Below are 16785 nucleotides of genomic sequence, written 5' to 3'. Positions count from 1 at the left end.
GGACAATCGAATCAGTGGCTTGCTTGGATGGAGGTAGAAGCCCAGGGTCTCCAAGGATGTTTTCAAATGACCTCATGGATCTTGACCAAACTGGAAAAGTAACTAGTCCAAAAGGAACACCACGACAGCTCTCATCCAGGTATCAGTCACTATGAGATTCGTTTTCTGTATTCTGCAAAAAAAATGGTTGATCCTGCTGATCTCTATTTCCATCTTCTGTTCATGTTCCCAATTCAGCTGGGGTTTTTCATTATCTGTGGCAACAGGCTTGTGATTTTTCACCACGCCCTTGAATCCTGTGATCCTCCGGGCGTTTTTTCAGCCCTAGAGACATTGGGGTGGGGCACGGACAAGTCCTCAGCAGCAGTATATCTCTCCACCAGGTCTACCAGCTGGTACCATCTACTTTGCAGTCTTAGGGTCCCCATGGCTGACCCACTTCGTCAAAGTAGCAGAGAGCGCGTAAATAACAGTCCATGAACACACGCTCCACAATCTTCGGTACTGACAAAGTATCTGGCTGCAGCCACTTCTTTGGGAGGTGTATCAGGTCAAACATTTGGGAGCTGTTTGTGAGTACTGTGTGACATTTGATGCACCCGTCGAGCCCGGACCACCATGGTGACACCCGGGCATGCAAATATTTCAGCCTTCAGTGACTCATAATCCTGGTAAGCATCTGGTTCCAGGTCAGAATAGGCCATTTTGGGGTTCTCCTGTCAGAAAGGGCACTAGCAGTCCTGCCCATTGTTCATTTTGCCATCCTTCTCGAACAACGACTCTTTCAAAAGTTGATAGGTAAGCTTCCACATCATCTGCAGGTGTCATCTTCTGCGGGTAATAGCTGGCACGCGCGATTTTCTGTTCCACTAGCAAAGGACCTGTGGACCCCTTCTTTAATTCCACCAGGGCCTCCACAAACCGGCGAGTCACCTCCTGCTGCCCTGCAATGGCCTCTGCGACCTGGCGGTTGGTTTCCTGCTGGGTTGCAGTGGCATGCAGCAGGGCTTTTAACACATCCTCCATCTTTCCACTTGTTCAGGAAGATGCCCACTGAAAATCCACCATATGTGAGGGGTTAGCTCAATGGTGATCACCTTTCCTGGGAAAAAGGGTAGTCCAAACGGCAGGTTTTCTTAAAATATGACTTATAGCCAGTTTTATTTTTAAAAGTTTGCATGGAAATCAAATAAAATCAAATACACAAAACATAAAATAAATCCTCACCATGCAGGCACTGACTAAACAGTTCAGGATCCTTCCTCAGAAGTGAAGAGCTTCTCCAAGTCACCCACAAAACAAAGACAATGCAAACCTTTTTTCTGTCTCTCATAAAGCAGACATCACATCAGTAGCTCTCTCTCAGGTATGACCTCCTGAGTCCCAGGCCAAGAGCAATTCCTTGCTCCAGTCCTGCTTTATTTATACCACCTGTTGGTAGACGCAAGTGGACTGCAAAATCTGGTCCGGAACCAACCCTGCCAAGGTAGCTGGTAAAACCAGGACCAGACTCCACCTTAGTTCTCTGCAAATGAGCGCATGCGAGGTGAAAGATAAAGTCCATCAATCACCTCTCCTTTCATAATGTCACTATATATACTGTGTATATATATATATATATAATAATATGTACAGTATCTCACAAAAGTGAGTACACCCCATATATTTTTGCTGTTGTATGTGTGACCATCCATTGATGTCACACCTAAAGCCCACCTCCTTTTTTCCAAAAAATAAAGGGGACAGGCTTTCTGTGTGACATCAACGGATGGTCACACTCCATGGCTGTGTAAGAGATGCCAGACAGCAAGTGACAACACAAGGAAGAGGAAGACGGCGGTGGGGAAGAACACTGTGGCGAGGAAGAACATAGCAGTGGGAGAAGTAAGCGGTGGCGGGAGAGACGGCGACAGAAGACGGCAACAGGAGCTGGTGGCAAGAGAGACAGCACCAGGAGAAGATGACGGTGGGGAGACACGGCTCGGCTTTTACAATGAAGGAATTGTCCTAAACCGCTATTGTTTTTTGTCACATTTCAAAATTGCAGGACTTTCAGGTCGCACACGATTCATTGATAATATCTTTGAATTAGGCCCCATTTGCACTTGTGCGACCAATGCCTGTGTAATATTGCGGTATATGTGCCTCAAGTCACATCAAAGTCAAACCAAAGTGGTGCAGGGCCGAATTTGACCCACTTACAGGATGCACAAGTGAGAATAGTGCCACATTCAAAGGTATTATCTATGAATCTCATTCACACTGCTGCGACCTGAAAGTAACACTATTTTGCTGCCACTTTGCTGCTGCAACTTGGCCCCAACTTCTGGGAATGCCTGTGTAATATTGCGCCCTATGTACCTCAAGTCACATGAGTCACACCAAAGTAGTACAGGGACTACTTTGAAGTTGTTGCAACTTGAAGTAGCACAGATATGAATGGTTATCATTGAGAATCATGGGGTACAACTTGTCATACAACTCAGAGGTCCAAATTTGCTGGAAAAGTCACCCAGCTGTGAAACAAGTCATATATATTTTAATAGAAAGGAGCTCTCAGTTATATTTGCATAGTCCTTACTAATTTACATCAGCAGAACAAATGTGTGGTGATGCCAAACAGATAAATAAACTCCACCTACACCAAATCTAACTACCGCATCCACCCCCACATGAGTAAGCACAAGTACATATCCGACACTTACCTGTCAACTGAGCAGCACCTCCTCTTTGCTAAAGAGGAACCTCACCATGTCCACCTAGATGGAGATCCTGACAAGCAGAGGAACATCCGGGTGATTACAATGAATCTTTTCCAGGTTAGAAGGTGAAACCACACTCTTTTGATCGCAGCTGCGAATATTTGATCACAACCATGATTAGAATTCTCTTCTTTTCGTTTATTTGCAGATATGCAAATCTGCATTTCTACATATGATATTTGAAGGTAAACGTAAGGGAGTTCGATAAGAAATGGTGTCCCTGGGATAGCAGCAGGTGAATTACAAAGACAAAGGCCCAGGTTGAGCCCTGGTTCACACTGACAGTGGGAGGAAATCGTGCGAGTTCAGCTCGCACGATTTTATTCCTGCATGTCAGTCCCAACTGAGGGGGGAATTTCAGAGACTTCTGTGCAGGTTTCTGCACTGATGTCAATAAAAATCACACCCAAAGTCGCCAAAAAGTAGTATACAGTAGAAACCACTTTTGGAAATTGCGGCTCCGCACCAATTAGAACGGTGCAATTGCCGCCAATTTGACATGTCAAATTGCATGTCAAATCGCACTAATGTGAACCAGTTCTGACACATACAACACTGCCTATCCACCAGCTGAATACATTACCTGCAATTCTCCCACAGCTGTTATATATAAAGATTACACCTTTCTCATTTACTTGCAGGTGTGCTGAAGAGTTTATTTTTTTGGTGCACAAATACATATAGAAATTATAAGGTATAAAAGAAAGATATTGCCCTTCCCCCAAACCACCACCCCCAAAACTAATTAAAAAGAAGAAAGAAAAGATAAAAAAAACACAACAAACAAGCTCAATAATGTACTTTTATTTTGCCATCAGAAACAAAATTATGTACATTAATTTACTAGCTTCAAAAAAAAAATCTACAGGATACATGGTGCTACATTTAGCAAAACAGTTAGCAATTGGGTTTTAAGGGCCCTGCTCATAGGAGCTTACAATCTAAGATTAGTCTAAACTCACCCACCAGCCCACATCATTTTTATCTGCAAGATTATAGAAACATACTTAACAGTCATTATTCTTACAAAGCATTCCAACATGATATTAAAAAAGGCATATATTCAAAATATAATGGCCACCACCAGCCCACAATCCGCACACATACATAGGTGACCATGTTGTGCTGAAAGCTGCATTTCTGTGTACATGATTAAGCAATGAGATCAAAAAGTAGAAGGTCAGCACATGCTCCCAAACCATGTTTGCATGGTCAGACAGGAACAATACACACACGACATTGACAGCATGGCCACATAAATCCACTTTTGCATGGAAAAAATGCACAAGAATTTTAAGCAAACAGCCCTAGTAGGGCATTTGTCAATATGCACAATATCATTCCTTCTCCCCCACAAATCACAACAACAATTCTTAGGCCAAATGAACCCCCCCTACTGCAGCCCTTAATATAAGATAGGTTGTATTGTTAACACACTGACACACGCCCAATAGAAGTACACGCCCACCAGTATCTTTCAATCTGTCTCTTCATGTATGTCTAAAGTAATTGCACCTGATGAGCAGGAACACATAATACTATTTGCAACTGTGTTAGCCCTTGGCTATGTGCATCAAATCTCCAACTACAGGCCAAAGATCGAAGTCCATTTGCATGCGCACATAAACAAAGCAACAGCTTTCTAAGCATATGTACCTGTGCAGTGTAATCCCTACAATTTTAAATGTCCAAGTCCCTGGGCATGATTAGTGCTAACAAACATTAACATCAGTCCCTGGCTGCAATGAGCTTCCAATCTAAAGTCCAAAACTAACTTTCTTACATTAGATACTATTTCGACAGGAGACAAATACAATGGCAGCATGTCTTTGGAATGTGGTGGGAAACCCACACAGGGAAAACCTATAAACTTCAACACAAGCATTAGGATGGTGGGGAATTGAACCAGCAAACCCAGTGATGCTAGACGGAATTGCTACCCATTTAGCCAGCGGACAGCCTCACACATGATGTCTGCATCTCTGTGGTGTGAACCAGCCCTAAGTCCAAAGACATGCTCAGTGTCACAAGCAATATATAATATATTGTCTGAAGTATTGGGATGCCTGCTTTTATATGCACATGAACTGTAATGGCATCCCAGCCTTAGTTTGTAGGGTTCAAAATTAATTTGGCCCACCCTTTGCAGCTATAACAGCTTCAACTCTTCTGGGAATGCTGTCCACAAGGTTTAGGAGTGTGTCTATGGGAATGTTTGACAATTCTTCCATAAGTGCATTTGTGAGGTCAAGCACTGGAGTTGGACGAGAAGGCCTGGCTTACAGTCTCCACTCTAATTCTTTCCCAAGGTGTTGAAGGTGTTGTTGTGTTGAGGTGCAGGCCAGTCAAGTTCCTCCACCCCAAACTCACTCATCCATGTCTTTATGGACCTTGCTTTGTGCATTGGTTCAAGACTAAGACTGGGCTGCCATTAAAGTTCATGTGTGTGTAAAGGCAGGTGTCCCAAAACTTTTGGCTAGATAGTGTATCTGGCAAGATTTACAATGGTGGTGGAACCCTCTTACACATAAATACTACATTTGGACATAGTTTTAGGACCTGGGAGATGAGACAACTTCTCTACATGAAACTGAATGTTTGGGATTTGAACCCAGACACTCAGCAGAAGTTCTAACTACTAAGCCACAGAACAACCACATGTGAGAACCTCCTACACATAAATACACATAAATACTGCATTTCTTTTGACATACAGGTGATGGAATTACATTACTTAAGAGTTATTCTTCTTGATTTATTCTGTGATATTTGGTGGTTCTTTGCTGGTGAGTGTAGAATAGTGATATTACCCTCAAATTTATGAGAATTACATTTTGATATTTGATATTGGTACACTTATCACATTTTTTTGGGCTCAAATTATGATTACTCGAAAATAATAAAAAGCACAAAAAATCGTGACTTGTTTTAAATTTGCATTAGCATTGGTATTGTTTGTGGTTTGTAGACACCTGTGTCTGTTTGGGTAAAGATGGTTGTGAGATGGAGAGTAAAGTAAAAGTGACAGAGAAAAATATATTTTACCAAAACATTCCACATTCTAGTATTCTTAAAAACAAAATAGATTAAGTAGAAGCAACAATGTTGCAAAGGAAAAATTATTTCAGAGGAAGATACATTTCATCTCAACATTAAAAGGATTTAGTTGGGGATGTTACAACTGTACCAATTAGAATCAATGGTTAAAACTTGCATTGGACTATAATAGCACCGATTTTCACTCCCAAAAAATGCTCTTTAACACAGCCCTCATTCTGGTATTTACTATAGCTCCCTGTAAAAAAGACATTGGAGCTAAAATGAGAGCTATTTGCAGGTCTGAGCATGCTCAGTTGTGTTGGCGCCTAGTTGTACAAAAATGGGGAATTGATCTCTTCTCAGACTTTTAAAGATATTTCAGTGTAGAAATGACTTTTTCACACAGTTTAAAAGCAGATTATCTTTAAATAATATACTGCATATTTCAGTACCATTTAGGCAATTATATCATGCTCTAAACATTATTTCCATGTGCACTACTTCAGGTTTTAGCAGAATAAGGGTTTGAGCGCTATTTGGTTTCAGGAAACTATAGTATATTCGATTTTAGGAGTATTTTTTTTACCAGCGCTATAGTCAATACTGTTTTAGCGCTAATTAGTTTTAATTAGCTCTATAGTAAAGGACCCCCTGTATATATATATATATATATATATATATATATATATATAATATATATATATATATATATATATATATATATATATGTACAGTATCTCACAAAACTGAGTACACCCTCACATTTTTGTAAATATTTTATTATATCTTTTCATGTGACAACACTGAAGAAATGACACTTTGCTACAATGTAAAGTAGTTAGTGTACAGCTTGTACAACAGTGTAAATTTGCTGTCCCCTCAAAATACCTCAACACACAGCTATTGATGTCTAAACCGCTGGCAACAAAAGTGAGTACACCCCTAAGTGAAAATGTCCAAATTGGGCTCAAATGTGTAAATATTTTCTGTGGCCACCACTATTTTCCAGCACTGCCTTAACCCTCTTAGGCATGTAGTTCACCAGAGCTTCACAGGTTGCCACTGAAGTCCTCTTCCACTCCTTCATGATGACATAATGGAGCTGGTGAATGTTAGAGACTTTGCACCCCTCCACCTTCCATTTGAGGATGCCCCACAGATACTCAATAGGGTTTAGGTCTGGAGACATGCTTGGCCAGTCCATCACCTTTACCCTCAGCTTCTTTAGCAAGGCAGTGATCATCTTGGAGGTGTTTTTGGGGTTGTTACCATGTTGGAATACTGCCCTGCGGCCCAGTCTCCGAAGGGAGGGGATCATGCTCTGCTTCAGTATATCACAGTACATGTTGGCATTCATGGTTCCCTCAATGAACTGTAGCTCCCCAGTGCCGGCAGCACTCATGCAGCCCCAGACCATGACACTTCCACCACCATGCTTGACTGTAGGCACACTTGTCTTTGTACTCCTCACCTGGTTGCCACCACACACGCTTGACACAATCTGAACCATCAGACCACAGGACATGGTTCCAGTAATCAATGCCCTTAGTCGGCTTGTCTTCAGCAAACTGTTTGTGGGCTTTCTTGTACATCATCTTTCGAAGAGGCTTCCTTCTGGGACGACAGCCATGCAGACAAATTTGATGCAGTGTGCGGCGTATGGTCTGAGCACTGACAGGCTGACCCCCAACCCCTTCGACCTCTGCAGCAATGCTGGCAGCACTCATACATCTATTTCTCAAAGACAACCTCTGGATATGACGCTGAGCATGTGCACTCAACTTCTTTGGTCGACCATGGCAAGGCCTGTTCTGAATGGAACCTGTCCTGTTAAACCACTGTATGATCCTGGCCACCGTGCTGCAGCTCAGTTTCAGATTCTTGGCAATCTTCTTATAGCCTAGGCCATCTTTATGTAGAGCAACAGTTCTTTTTTTCAGATCCTCAGAGAGTTCTTTTTTTTTTCAGATCCTCAGAGAGTTCTTTGCCATGAGGTGCCACGTTGAACTTCCAGTGACCAGTATGAGAGAATGAGAGCGATAACACCAAATTTATCATACCTGCTCCCCATTCACACCTGGGGCCTTGTAACACTAACGAGTCACATGACACCGGGGAGGGAAAATGTCTAATTGGGCACAACTTGCACATTTTCATATAGGGATGTACTCACTTTTGTTGCCAGAGGTTTAGACATTAATGACTGTGTGTTATTTTGAGGGGACAGCAAATTTACACTGTTATACAAGCTGTACACTCACTACTTTACATTGTAGCAAAGTGTCATTTCTTCAGTGTTGTCACATGAAAAGATATAATAAAATATTTACAAAATGTGAGGGGTATACTCATTTTTGTGACATACTATATTTATCTATATATAGATATTTATAGATATATCTAATCTATCTATCTATCTATCTATCTATCTATCTATCTATCTATCTATCTATCTATCTATCTATCTATATATATATATATATATATATATATATATATATATATAGTGCCTTGAAAAAGTATTCATACCCCTTGTCATGTTACAACCATAAACGTAAATGTATTTTATTGGTATTTTATGGGAAAGACCAACACTAAGTGGCACAAAGTTGTGAAGTGGAAGGAAAATGATAAATGGTTTTAAAAAGTTTTTACAAATAAATATGTGAAAAGTGTGGCGTGCATTTGTATTCAGCCCCCTGAAGTCAGCCCACCTTCCGGCAACAAGCCCATCACATAAAATCCCAATAAAATACATTTACATTTTTGGTTGTAGCATGACAACATGTGGAACATTTCAAGGGGCATGAATACTTTTTCAAAGCACTGTATATAGCACTAAAAAGCAGTAGTTGTGTAGTAATTGTATAATTGTGTAGTAATTGTATAAAAAGCAGTCATTTGTTTAGTTTATTGCTTTGTAATATAAAGCAAAAAAAAATCATGCGCCAAAAACGGACATTTCATTTTGTAGGTTGAATATTATGCTATTTTGTGCTATTTATCCCTGGTTTTAGTCTGACAATCATCTATCCAGTATCCGCTAAGTGCTGGTCCATCAATTATAATTAGCTCTCACAAAAAGGTAGCATGTGTCTATTGTACAATAAATTGTAGCAACATAAAACCCTGTATCAGCGCTGTGTACGGATCATCTAGACTGAGGAGCAAGTCAATTAAATTAATCTGCTAATGCTTTTCTAGTTTCATTCGATAACAGACTGTTAGTCTCCTTGGCAGTATGCATGTTCTCAAGGAAAGCACTTCAATTATATCTGGCAATTTCCATCCAAAATCTCAGAGCAAGAACCCTTATGGTACAAATAGAAGCGTGGCATTGATGGGCATTTTATTGTGTCTTCTCATATTTCAGAATGAAGATAACAATGTTTTTTAAGCAAAAAGCACACAATCGATTCAGTGAAGCCGAAATGAAAGCTGAAGACAAAAAACAGCTGGGATAAAATATAAACAAACTAATTTTCCTCAAATTAAGTATAATTTTTTTTCAAAGAATCTTGAAGTTGGCATTCAATGTAATAATGCATAGGTTTTAATCAATTATACCATATGTATAGCATAAAAATGTTATATTTTGTTTATTGCCATGAGAAGTGTGATTATCTACAGTAATCTATGAAATGTTCTCATAGACGCAACATACTTTTGTGTCTACAATTGAAACTTGGCAGCAAATTGGACATTTGTTATTGGAAACGATGACTGATTCAATAACCTGTATAATAACATGCAAGGTTATTTCAAAAGCTGCTTTTTTTTTTTTTTTTTTAAATTTAAAGTTGCTTGCAAAAAAACTAATTTAAAAATACATATGGTCAAAGTATGTTTTAGAAAGCTGTGTCAAACAAAATATTATTTATTAACATCAATTATCATTCCATTTTTTTTTTGTTACGGAGTCAGAAAATAAAAGCAAGAGAAACTTACATAGTCTGTGTCATATGTGTTGCTTTATCTTGATGTAGCTCTTTATCATTTCAATACTTCCACGTCACAGTCTTACCCTCTTCATGGACAGCAGCAAAAATAGTTACACCTGTAGGTTATACATACAGACAGGTACTTTATAAATGTACTGCATGTGCACTAAAGATATAATAATCAAATGTATTTTTTTATCCAGATGTGCCCAGTGCAATATGGTTGTATTTTACTCTTCTATGTATACACAAATTCTTTTTTCTCAAACCCTACTCTTTTTTTTGTGTTATCAAAGATTTCAAGTCCCCCTTTAAGTGATAATCCACGTATACACAGCTATTAGACAATTCTCCAAGGTAAAGATGAAATTTGGGAAAAGTAAATATAGTCTAAATACATAATACAAATACATTTAGGTATTCTCGCTTAAATCTTGGTGTCCTTTACATATTTTTCTAGATCTGTGCAGTAATCTAATGATCTAATCTAGTGAAACTAGAATCTAGTGAAACTTTCCAGGATGCCTATAGTGGGTGGACACAATGTAGATTTTAGCCTTTGTGGGCATCGAGAAATACATTTAAATGAAAATGTTTGTGCCCAGAGTATAGCTCTTAAGCCTCGTACACACGATCGGATTTTCCACAGACAAAACCGTGGACTTTTGTCTGAAGGGTGTTGGCCCCAAACTTGTCTTGCATACAAACAGCACACAATTGTTGGCCAACAAACACGAATGTAGTGACGTACTACGTGATTTTTCAGCTCTTTAGCACCATTCTTTGGGATCCTTCTGCTAATTTTGTGTTAGTAGAAGTTTGGTGAGTGTTGATTCGTGCTTTTCATTTTGCGCTTTTCATTTCACGCTTTTTTAGTTAGTTTCTGAACAGCCGTTCATCAACCAGAGAAGTTGTGGAATCGGAGGAGAAAACATGTTATTTATTATTGTTGTTGGAGTTATTGCTTTGACCCAAGTCCAGTCCAGGAACAGGAGGAGAAGGATTTCTTGGACCAAAAATTGTTTGCTTTAATTATCGTGACCAATTATGTCATATGCCTTTGCTGCGGGAGCTCCAGGAGAATAATCCAGATGATTTTCGGAATTATCTCTAGATGAAGAACCCCGGCTTTCACCAACTCTTGGCACTGTTGACCCCCTATATTAGGAAGCAGGAGACATTCATGAGGCTTTTATTTTATTTTTTGGTTGAATAATGGTTTGATCTGGTATATTTTCTATATTTTTGGATGCATAGAATGCACTTTTTGGTTAAGTCCTATTGGCAGAAAGCATGTCTAATTTTATTTGTTTCCTTTTTTTAATGCACAATAAAAAAATTGTGGAGAATAAAACGTGTGTGTTATTTCAAATGACAGTTTGGGAGTAGGCAGTTACATTTTAAAAATACAATGTAAAATTAACAAGGGACAACAACATAGCTGTATCTTTGATCTTAAAAACTACGAGATAATGGTGCTGTGGTAAGTTGCACCAAAAAAAATAACAAGCATAATAATATTATTCTTGATATTACTAGAAAAAAAAAAAGCCTTTGAAAATGTGTTTGCCATCAGTATCACCAGCAAAGCAGCTTTATTATTATCCCATTAACTAAAGAAGAAGAGAATGTGCGCTGCATTTCGAGATTTCATAATTTGTCATGTCACGAATATTAATTCTCCATTACGAACGCTAGTTTACATGACCGACCACTTTCAGCTCGTCCTTGCTTCCGAACATGCGTGTTTGTACTTTGGACTTTTGTCAGATGGACTTGTGTACACACGCTCAGAAAATTCCACAACAGGGATTTATCCGAGGAAAATTTTAAAGCCTGCCATCCAACATTTTTCCACGGATAATCCGACAACAATTGTCCGATGGAGCTTACAAACGGTCAAATTTTCCGCCAACAGCCTGTCTTCACACATTTATCGTTGGAAAATCCGATCGTGTGTACGAGGCTTTAGGCAGGTAAGTATTTTCATTATTTATAAACTAAAGGGTCTTGTTTCCATAATTTGCGTTTTGTACAGTTATGCAGTCTAAAAGATTTACTAAAACTAGGAGAAGTTCTAGTCAAAAATAAAGTTTATACATGTTTATAAGAAACACTAAAAGAAATCAAGAAAAATAATTGTGGTGGCCAGTAACAGTTAGATTTATAGAACAAGCACAGGGAATAAATTATGGAATCACTCAATTCTGAGGAAAAAATTATGGAATCATGGAAAACAAACAAACAAAATAACACTCCAACACATCATTAGTACTTTGTTGCACCACCTCTGGCTTTTATAACTGCTTGCAGTCTCTGAGGCATTGACTCCATGAGTGATAAACAGTACTCTTCACCAATCTGGCTCCAGCCTTCTCTGATTGCTGTTGCCAAATCATCTTTGCAGGTTGGAGCCTTGTCATGGACCATTTTCTTTAACTTCCACCACAGATTTTCAATTGGATTTAGATCCAGACTGTTTGCAGGCCATGACATTGACCTTAGGTGTTTTTCTTCAAGGATTTTTTTACAGTTTTTGCTCTATGGCAAGATGCATTATCATCTTGATAAATGATTTCATCATCCCCAAACATCCTTTCAATAGATGGGATAAGAAAAGTGTCCAAAATTCCAATGTAAACCTGTGCATTTATTGAAGATTTAATGACAGCCATCTCCCCAGTGCCTTTACCTGACATGCAGCCCCATATCATAATTGACTGTGGAAATTTGCATGTTTTCTTCAGACAGTCGTCTGCATAAATCTCATTGGAATGGCACCAAACAAAAGTTCCAGCATTATCACCTTGCCCAATGCAGATTCGAGATTCATCACTGAATATGACTTTCATCCAATCATCCACAGTCCACGATTGCCTTTCCTTAGCCCATTGTAACCTTGTTTTTTGTGTTTAGGTGTTAGAGATGGCTTTCTTTTAGCTTTTCTGTATGTAAATCCCATTTCCTTTAGACGGTTTCTTACAGTTCGGTCACAGATGTTGACTCCCATTTGTTCCTCATTTGTTTTGTTGTACATTTTCTGTTTTCAAGGCATATTGCTTTAAGTTTTCTGTCTTGACGCTTTGATGTCTTCCTTGGTCTACCAGTATGCTTGCCTTTAACCACCTTCCCGTGTTGTTTGTATTTGGTCCATGTTTTAGACACAGCCGACTGTGAACAACCAACATCTTGTGTAACACTGCGTGATGATTTACCCTCTTTACCTACATACTAACAAGCAGATTTAATCTGATGCAGGTGTTAATGTTTGTAATGAAAATTTACAGGGTGATTCCATATTTTTTTCCTCAGAATTCAGTGATTCCATCATTTATTCCTTGTGCTTGTTCTATAAATCTAACTGTTACTGGCCACCACAATTATTTTTCTTGATTTCTTTTAGTGTTTCTTAAAGCCAGAAAGTTGCCATTTGAAATGCCTTTAGTTTTTTGGCCATGTCTGTGATCTGCTTTTTTTCTACAACAATAAACAACTAAAGGAACATCCTCAGGGACTGGTGATTCCATAATTTTTTCCAGGGGTTGTACACTATGACAGAATAATAATATTTAATACAAATGCCATACCAGTAGGCCTTTTCACCCATGAAGCCTAGACAAAATACTCCCAATGTTTACATTCCTACATTCTGGCTTATTTCCAAGACATCGAACAAAGTGGCCATTAGTCTCCTTCTTTGAGGAAAAAAAAAGTGATTTTCACTTTAGTTATCCTCAAAGAAGAAGGCTCAGTTTTTAAACCCTCTTGAATGTTCATTTTTTTCTGCATTAATATGACCTAAAATATGATCTGTGTTACCCAAGTGCTAAAATAAATAATGATTACCAAATTAACCAATGTAACCAAAACATTACACTTTCTATTTACTGATGAAAATTATTTAAAGTTACAGATTTCTATGTGGCTAAAGGTTCCTAAACTCATTGTACGCAAGGTTAGAGTCAGGAGTTTTAGTCACTGGAATGACAATTACCTATGACTATAATAGGCCCTGTCTTATTCAAAAAACAGAAATATAGATCTTTACTATCCACATCTAATCTTTACAACTAATCTTTAAAGAAGTGTGCCATGGCTCAAACAAGGAGATTTCTAAGGACTTCTTAAAGTGGTAGTGAAGCTTTATTAAAAAAAAAAAAAAAAAAAAAAAAACGTTCCCCCTGTAAAGTGATGGCATAATGTGCTAGTATGCATCACATGCTAGCACACTATGCAAGATTTACCCTAAAACAAAGCCCCTCAGCGTGCTGTAATTGCTTTCAGGGCTCCCATATTCGCTCGGTCTTCTTTCCGAATTTGTCGTCTCAGGCCATTTGAATGGCTGAGCCATGATGAAGTCACCTGTGTGCATGCGCACGAGAGCCCGGGCCGTGGCACAGTGCTCTGAAGGGATGGCATGTCATGATGTCTCCCACTGCAGAAGTAGTGAATGTCTCCTAAATGGTGCACCTACAGGTAAGAATTATTATAAGCTTACCTGTAGGTACAAGTGAGCAAGCAGTGTTTACTACCTCTTTTAAACAGTTATTATTGTTCACTGGGCTGGAAAATATTACAAAATAATTTCCAAAAAGTCTGGACTCCACCAGTCTATTTTCAAGGAGCTAAAGTACATGCACAGGCAATTCTACTCTAGGAGTGGTCAACAAAGATCACAAAAGCAAGTCATGTGAAATTCTGAGAGATATCAAATAACACCAGACTAACATATAAGGAAGAAAAGGCCTCTCTAGCAATAGTGAATTCCAGTGTTTGTCCACTATTCCAGTTTTGAGTGGCAGCCTTGTGTAGTGTGTTGCGGCGGAAAGAGATAGACAGAGAGACATTTGATCAATGATTTAAGTTAGATTAGGCAGGCGAGTCAGTTAGCTGCACTTACAGTGTATTGTGTATATATATATATGCATCCTAGGTGATATATATATATATATATATATATATATATATATATATATATATATATATATATATGTATATACACTGTATTCAGTTTAGCTAGATCCGTTCCTGTTATTCTCTTCCTACTGAAAGGCAGACAAGTGTTTTTACAGTATTTACAGTATTTACAGTTAGTGTACTGTGTCCTCTGCACAGTGTGCACCTAAAGCTACCTGAAGAAAATTTCTGGTGTTCTTCTGATCCTATTAGTACAGGCAGCTGCAGTATTTACAGTTTGTGTACTGTGTCTTCTGCACAGTGTGCACCTAAAGCTACCTGAAGACAATTGCTGTTGTTCTGATCCTATTAATACCACAGGTAGGCAGCTGCAGTATTTACAGTTAGTGTACTGTGTCCTCAGCACAGTGTACACCTAAAGCTACCTGAAGAAAATTGCTGGTGTTCTTCTGATCCTATTAGTACCACAGGCAGGCAGCTACAGTATTTACAGTAAGTGCACTGGTCCTCTGCACAGTGTGCACCTAAAGCAACCTGAAGAAAATTGCTGGTGTTCTGATCCTATTAGTACCCCAGGCAGGCAGCTACAATATTTACAGTTAGGGTACTGTGTCCTTTGCACAGTGTGTACCTAAACCTACCTGAAGAAAATTGCTGGTGTTCTTCTGATCCTATTAATACCACAGGCAGGCAGCTACAGTATTTACAGTTAGTGTACTGTGTCCTCTGCACAGTGTGCACCTAAAGCTACTTGAAGAAAATTGCTGGTGTTCTTCTGATCCTATTAGTACCACAGGCAGGCAGCTACAGTATTTACAGTTTGCGTACTGTGTCCTCTGCACAGTGTGCACCTAAAGCTACCTGAAGAAAATTGCTGATGTTCTTCTGATCCTATTAGTACCACAGGCAGGCAGCTGCAGTATTTACAGTTAGTGTACTGTGTCCTCTGCACAGTGTGTACCTAAAGCTACCTGGAGACAATTGCTGTTGTTCTGATCCTATTAATACCACAGGCAGGCAGCTGCAGTATTTACAGTTAGTGTACTGTGTCCTCTGCACAGTGTGCACCTAAAGCTACCCGAAGAAAATTGCTGGCGTTCTTCTGATCCTATTAGTACCACAGGAAGGCAGCTACAGTATTTACAGTTAGTGTACTGTGTCCTCTGCACAATGTGCACCTAAAGCTACCTGAAGAAAATTGGTAGTGTTCTTCTGATCCTATTGGTACCAAAGGCAGGCAACTGCAGTATTTACAGTTAGTGTACTGTGTCCTCTGCACATTGTGCACCTAGAGCTACCCGAAGACAATTTCTGTTGTTCTGATCCTATTAATACCACAGGCAGGCAGTAGTTAGTACACTAACTGTTTACAGTTAGTGTACTGTGTCCTCTGCACAGTGTGCACCTAAAGCTACCTGAAGAAAATTGGTGGTGTTCTTCTGATCCTATTAGTACCACAGGCAGGCAGCTGAAGTATTTACAGTTAGTGTACTGTGTCCTCTGCACAGTGTGCACCTAAAGCTACCTGAAGACAATTGCTGTTTTTCTTATCCTATTAATACCACAGGCAAGCAGCTGCAGTATTTACAGTTAGTGTACTGTGTCCTCTGCACAGTGTGCACCAAAAGCTACCTATAGAAAATTGCTGGTGTTCTTCTGATCCTATTAGTACCACAGGCAGGCAGCTGCAGTATTTACAGTTAGTGTACTGTGTCCTCTGCACAGTGTGCACCTAAAGCTACCTGAAGAAAATTGCTGTTGTTCTGATCCTATTACTACCACAGGCAGGCAGCTGCAGTATTTACAGATAGTGTACTGTGTCCTCTGCACAGTGTTCACGTGAAGCTACCTGAAGACAATTGCTGGTGTTCTTCTGATCCTATTAGTACCACAGGCAGGCAGCTACAGTATTTACAGTTAGTGTACTGTCTCCTCTGCACAGTGTGCACCTAAAGCTACCTGAAGAAAATTAGTCGTGTTCTTCTGATCCTATTGGTACCACAGGCAGGCAGCTACAGTATTTACAGTTAGTGTACTGTTTCCTCTGCACAGTATGCACCTAAAGCTACCTGAGGACAATTGCGGTTGTTCTGATCCTATTAATACCACAGGCAGGCAGCTGCAGT

General features: G+C 39.4%; 1 protein-coding gene across 11 annotated transcripts in view; it reads right to left on the bottom strand.

Annotated features, from left to right (window-relative positions):
- The window catches only part of LOC141144787 (poly(rC)-binding protein 3-like), a 1428155-nt gene that overhangs the window by 1177500 nt on the left and 233870 nt on the right, over positions 1-16785 (bottom strand). For all 11 annotated transcript variants that reach the window (XM_073630801.1, XM_073630798.1, XM_073630799.1 and 8 more), the window contains exon 2: positions 9750-9858. The gene's annotated coding sequence lies outside the window, so the exon portion shown is untranslated. The remainder of the gene's footprint in view (positions 1-9749; positions 9859-16785) is intronic.

The sequence above is a fragment of the Aquarana catesbeiana genome, linkage group LG05 (assembly GCF_042186555.1).
Source record: "Aquarana catesbeiana isolate 2022-GZ linkage group LG05, ASM4218655v1, whole genome shotgun sequence".
Classification (NCBI taxonomy): Eukaryota; Metazoa; Chordata; class Amphibia; order Anura; family Ranidae; genus Aquarana; species Aquarana catesbeiana.
The sequence above is the reverse complement of the archived record's forward strand: the minus strand, read 5'-3'. Positions and strand labels throughout refer to the sequence as shown.